Source organism: Benincasa hispida, chromosome 12 (assembly GCF_009727055.1).
Source record: "Benincasa hispida cultivar B227 chromosome 12, ASM972705v1, whole genome shotgun sequence".
Classification (NCBI taxonomy): domain Eukaryota; kingdom Viridiplantae; phylum Streptophyta; class Magnoliopsida; order Cucurbitales; family Cucurbitaceae; genus Benincasa; species Benincasa hispida.
In genome coordinates this window covers 17796684-17803554 of record NC_052360.1, presented here as the reverse complement: position 1 = coordinate 17803554, position 6871 = coordinate 17796684, and positions in this window count along the sequence as shown.

Genomic DNA, 6871 nt, shown 5'->3' with positions numbered 1-6871 from the left:
GGAGAAGACTATCGTATAATGGATGCTTATGGTTTAGAGAAAACTACATGATCGTGTAGATTTTACTAAACGATCGTCTAATAATTAGTAAGCGATCATTTAGAAAACTCGACATGCTAAGCGATCGTTTAGAAAAGCTGAGCGATCGTTTAGTCATGGGGTGTGCAATTGTTTAAGCGATAAGGCTCTATCGTATAGGCTCTCAGCTTAAGCGATCGTGACGTTTTCACACCTTTTGCTATTTTTTCGAACTCCATTGCAAAATGAAACCAATTTTCATTTTATTCTTCAGTTATTTTCCCATTAACGCACGATTGAGGAGAAGTTTTCGACCAATTATCACATAATTAACCAATTAATTAATAAATGAATATAATCATATTATATTCTTAACCTATAGTTTGATATCATATATCTACTATAATAATTTCTCCTTCACTTGATATAAATCATATTTATATCTAATTTTCTCCAAAATAATGTATCTCATACATTTAGTCAATTATATCATATATAATTAACCAGTTCAATTATATCATATATAATTAACCAGTTCAATTATATCATATACAATCAAACTCCCTCTTGTCAATTTGAACATTTCAAACTGACCCAAAAACTTATTCGCGACTTTATCCAAGCTACCTAGAGGACTTTATGAACTTATGGCTCGAAGCTCCAACAGTACGTGAATAACTGACTAAACTCTTTAGCCACGAGATCCACCATCCATTAACTGTCAGACATTCCACTAAAGACCAACAACTTAACTCTTCTTACCACAAATATATTTCTGTGTCCATCAGATATAACCAATCATGAGTACGATGACCCTTCATAAATGCTCATAAGTATAATTGGGCCAATTTACCGTTTTGCCCTTGTAGTTACATCTCATTTCTTAAGTACCACTGATTCCTCTAATAAACAATATAACATAGTCCAACTATGTGTGAACACCTCTCGAGTCAAGAGAATGTGTGTGGCACCATATCGTTCAAGCCCTGGAATCAACCCTTAAGGGAGCTATCTATCTACTTACCCCTGCCTCAGGGAAGGAGTGAATTCCATCTTGTGTAGCTAAGTTCCCAGCTCCCAAATCAGATGAATCCCCAAAATGGTAGGTTTGAGTCGGCGACCTAGCCACTCGCACCCATACAAATCAAAGGACCACCCTCAATGGCAGGAGTTCCTAACTCACTCAGGATTGAGGTCATGTTACGTATAGTCATCCTAGTGAAGTGAAGTCTCTGTCATGAATGGTGTTATATGATGAGACGTTAACACTCCGTGGTCAGGTCTTATACAAACCTTTGTGTAGGATGCCCCCGCTCGCATGTCCCTTGTATGAATGATCAAGATTAGACCATATATGATAAGTCACAACACTTGTGACCATTTCACAAAGCGGGTCACATCCATAGCGTTATCAGAATAGGGTTTCCCTCCTATATCCATATACTACAAACCATTTTGGTTAACACTTAAGACGTGATCCACTTGTATGTCACCACATATATGCTTAAGTTACATACAGATAACCAGGGATTTTATGTTTATTGGTTTGTGGTAAAGTAAGTAAAACAAACAACTGAGCAAAATCAAGATGTGAAGTAAAATATCATATATTATACAACACAAGTGTTCGTACAAATTGTTTACAAATTACAGGACACGAGACTTTAGGGCATCAATCCCAACAATTTGCTCTCAAGGAAAATTGATAACTAGATCAAGTGGGGACTGAATCACCTGCATTTTTAGAATGAATTCATAGTGATATAAGTGGACCTATTAACCCACCAAGTGGACCATTTTGATATTTTATTATATTAATAGATGCATCTAGCAGATAGCCACACGTGTGCTTATTATCAAATCAAAATCTTGTATTTGCAAGATTACTTGCTCAAATAATTAAGTTAAGAGCACAATTTATTGATTATACAATTAAGACCATTTATCTTGATAATGTTGGTGAATTTATATCCCAAGCTTTTGATAATTATCATATATCAATTGGGATAAGTGTTGAACATCCTGTAGCCCATGTTCATACACAAAATGGTTTAGCATAATCATTTATAAAACGTTTACAATTAATAGCAAGACCATTACTTATGAGAGCTAGGCTTCCTTCATCTGTATAAGGACATGCTATTTTGCATGCAATGTCACTTGTACGCATTAGGTCAGTAGCTTATCATAAATACTCACCATTACAATTAGCTTATAGTCATGAACTAAATATTTCTCATCTGAGAATTTTTTGATGTACAATATATGTTCCAATTACTCCACCATAACGCACTAAGATGGGTCCTCAAAGGAGGTTAAGAATATATGTTGGATACGATCCCCCGTCAATTATTAAATATCTTGAGCCCCTAACGAGTGATATATTTACTGCATAATTTGCTGATTGTCATTTTAATGAGACAAAATTTCCAACATTTAGGGGAGGAATTAAGAAGTTGGAAAAAGAAATTACATGGAATGCAACGTTATTATCTCATTTAGATCCCCATATAGATCAATGTGAACTTGAAGTTTAAAAAATAATTCATTTGCAAAATATAGAAAATAAATTACTAGATGCATTTATAGATGCAAGGAAAGTAACTAAGTCACATACACCAACTGCAAATGTTCCATAAAAAATTGATATCCCAACACAACAAATTGTCACTAATGAGTCTGGAACATGCCAAAAGCGTGGTAGACCAGTGGGTTCCAAAGATAAAAATCCTCGAAAACGAAAAATAATTAATAGTGAAAAACACTTGGATGAGAATGTAAATACCCATAAAGAAATCCTCGACATGACTAGCGAGGAAGGTGAAATATCTAAAGATAATAATGTAATTTCAATAAACTATGTCATGACAGGAAAAAGATGGAACCGAACTAATGTAATTATTGACAACATATTTGCGTATAACATTGATAAGGATATTGAACCAAAATCTGTTGAAGAATGTCAACATAGAAAAGATTGGCTTCAGTGGAAAAAAGCAATCGAGACAGAATTAAACTCACTTTCAAAACGTCCGATTTTTGGACCAGTAGTCCGAACACTAGAAGTTGTTAAACCTGTGGGATAAAAATGAGTATTTGTGAGGAAAATAAATGAAAATAATGAGGTCACATGATATAAAGAAATACTGGTTGCACAAGGTTTTTCACAAAGATTTGGTATTGATTTTGAAGAGACGTATTCTTCGATGGTGGATGCAATTACATTAAGATATTTAATTGGTTTGACAGTGTATAAAAGTTCGAATATGCATCTTATGGATGTAATCACAACATATTTATATGGATCTCTTGATAATGATGTTTATATGAGAATCCAGATGGATTTAAGGTACCTAAAACATATACATCAAATTCCTGGGAATGATTTTCAATAAAGTTACAGAGATCACTATATGAATTGAAACAATCAGGATGGATGTGGTACAATTGCTTGAGTAGATATTTATTTAAAGAAAGATATCAAAATAATCTAAAATATCCATGTGTTTTTATAAAGAAATCACAATCAGAATTTGCTATTATAACTGTATATATTGATGACTAGAATATAATTGGAACTCTTGATGAGCTTTTAAAGGCAATAGAATATCTTAAGAAAGAACTTGAGATGAAAAATCTTGGAAAAACAAAATTTTTCCTTGGTTTGCAAATTGAGAGTTTAGCAGATGGAGTATTTATTCATTAATCAACTTATACAAGAAAAATTTTGAAAAGATTTTATATGGACAAAGCATATCCAGTAAATATTCCAAAAGAAGTCCATTCATTAGACATAAAGAAAGATATATTTCGACCTCGAGAAAATAATGAAGAACTTCTTAGTCCTGAAGTAACATATCTTAGTGCAATTGGTGCACTTATGTATCTTACTAATAATACAAGACTAGATATTTCATTTTCAGTAAATTTATTAGCTAGATAGAGTTCTTCTCCTACAAAAAGACATTGAAACGAAATTAAGCATATACTCCGTTATCTTCGAGGAACAATCGATATGGGTTATCTGTCTACATGTGGAGGAACTACTATATCATGGCGATCGGTGAAATAAACTATAATGGTCACTTCCTTAAATCATGCTGAAATTCTTGCAATTCACGAGGCTAGTAAAAAAATGTGTATGGCTAAGGTCAATGACTCAACACATTCGTGAAACTTATGACTTGTCTTCTAATAAAAACCTTTCAACAATATTATACGAAGACAACACAACTTGCATAGCCCAAATCAAAGGAGGATATATTAAAGGAGATAGAATAAAACATATTTCACCGAAACTTTTCTACACTCATGATCTTGAAGAAAATGACGACATCACTGTACAACAAATTTGTTCAAAGGATAACCTGACAGACTTATTTACGCATTATCAATCGCAACTTTTGAAAAATTGGTGCACAACATTTGAATGCGGTGACTCAGAGATCTTAATTGTTTTCATGAGGGGAGTAAATATATTGTATACTTTTAGGAGTGTGTATTATATGAAATATGTACTCTTTTTCCTTCACTAGGGTTTTTCCCATTGAGTTTTTCTTAGTAAGATTTTAACAAGACATATCTCATATATATATATATATGAGCATCTAACGGGGAGTATTATGAATATTATAATAGAAAATAGATGTCCATTGCTTAGTGTCCCAAAGATCATGTGTCACTATTCATGTTGTCCATGTGTCTTGTAATTATTCATGCTTGGTGTCCATGTAAGCCCACATCATATTTGCCACTTTACTTATAAATAGTGGCATTTGGTGGATCTTAAAATCATATATACATCGGTGAGAATTCCACTTCAATTTACATATTATCCAATTTTATAATTTGAGTTATTTTATTTTATAATTTGAGTTTTTATTTATATATTATTATTATATAAAAATATTATTATATTATATTTTCTCTATATCTGTATTTCCGTTATGCTCTTCAATTTAACAACCGTCCCTTTATTTCTCATTTATTTCATTGCCATTGTGTTTATAATTAGAAATTTTTTACTTGATTTATTTCTTCTGAATCCACTAAAATTTAAGTTTAGGTTAGTAAAAATCGTGTGCTAATCTCTGCGACAAGCGATAAGACTTATCGTTGAATCGTATACATCAGCTCATTATTTTGCACAAATATACTACGAGTTGAGCTATGTTGCACGGCAACATATACATACACTAATGACTGTTTGTTCCAATATCTATCATTCTCAATTTTTTTTTAAAAAAAAAATTTATAACTTCAAGATAATTATGAAAAAGATGAAACATAATTTTATTGAACAAACTAAGATCAAAATGTATTAAAGAAAAAAAAAAGTTATTTTTAAAGGTAGAAAAATGAGCCAACTTATTTTTAAAAATAGAAAAATGTTAGTATTTATGATGGATAGATAGTGATATTTTGTTATTTTTAAAACTATTTCTAGCGATTTTGTCATTTAAAACAATAACCTCCTAAAACGACTAATATCAAGATATACAAATTAATATCAATATATCTTGATGTAATAAAAAATTATTATTATACAAATTTGTGCTTCAACATAAAGTTTTAGACAGACTTACTGTATACCAATGCGTTTAGAGTATATTTATACAAAACTTAAAGGGTCCTAATTAACATAAACTTCTGGATTTATCCTAGACTAACTTGGAAAAAATTTCACAATACTACTACATGAATAAGCATAAAAATAATTGAGAAATTAAAATAAAATCATATGGGAAAACACAAAAATTGATATGAAAAACTCCATTACTAAAATATTCTCTCAAAATTTTTGTACTACTCACACCATTTCTCTATGTTCAAACCAGAGAATACATAAGAGAATTTAGCTAGAATTAATACACCAAAACTTAGTACTCGAAGTCCATTACTTTTTTGAGCTTTTTCAATATGATGGAACGCCTGTATTTCTAATATTTTACTCAAATCTAATAATTTTGTCTAAAGTTTAAGTTGAGGAATCCAAAGTAGGTCAAAATTAAGATTCTTTTTCAAAAGGTTTTGGTCATATAATTGAAGGGCTAGAAGTAGAATAAAAGTTGAGGGCATTCTTTGGTTTTTTTTTTTCTTTTTCAAAATAAAAAAATCTTTATTGAAACTTTGGGATGAGCTTGAGCATGTGGAGTGCAATCGTGGAGGTTTGACGTTTGCATAAATAAAAAGCAAGAGAAGTGTTTACACGTAATGTAAATTCCCTCATGCATGTTCACAAATAGGTGACAAAAATGACAAATTATTTATTTTCTTTACTCATTATTTCTTAGAAAATAAAATAAGTACTACTTGTATGATCTATCTTCATGTATTCCAAAAAAAAATTGTAAAAATTATTTTTATAAAAAAACATTTTCTGCTTACACATATTGAGAAGACTTGATTATGTAATCGAATGAAAAGTCAATGAATGAATGATTGTTTTATAACTTATATTGAAAAATACTTATTTGATAAGTTAGATACTTAAGTTATCATGGATCGTTTTCAAAATATGAAAACTTGTAGATGACAATTGTAATGTATTAAATTAGTTAATTTATGAAGTTATAGATACTTTTTGTTTTATATTCATTTATAATTTTTTTTTATCAGACTTGTACATATAGTGACCCTATATATAATTATTGGCTCTGCCACTGTTGACATGATATACAATAAATAGAGAGAGTATTTCGAAAATAAATACGAACTAAGACCTAAGGTGTACTATATTATTTTTTAAATCAAATAAATGTAAGGTAAAAATACGCAAAACTCAATTACTATACTAAGTTGTTAGTGAGTATGAAGTTTGTGGTTCGAATATTCTAATCGAAGAAAAATCACA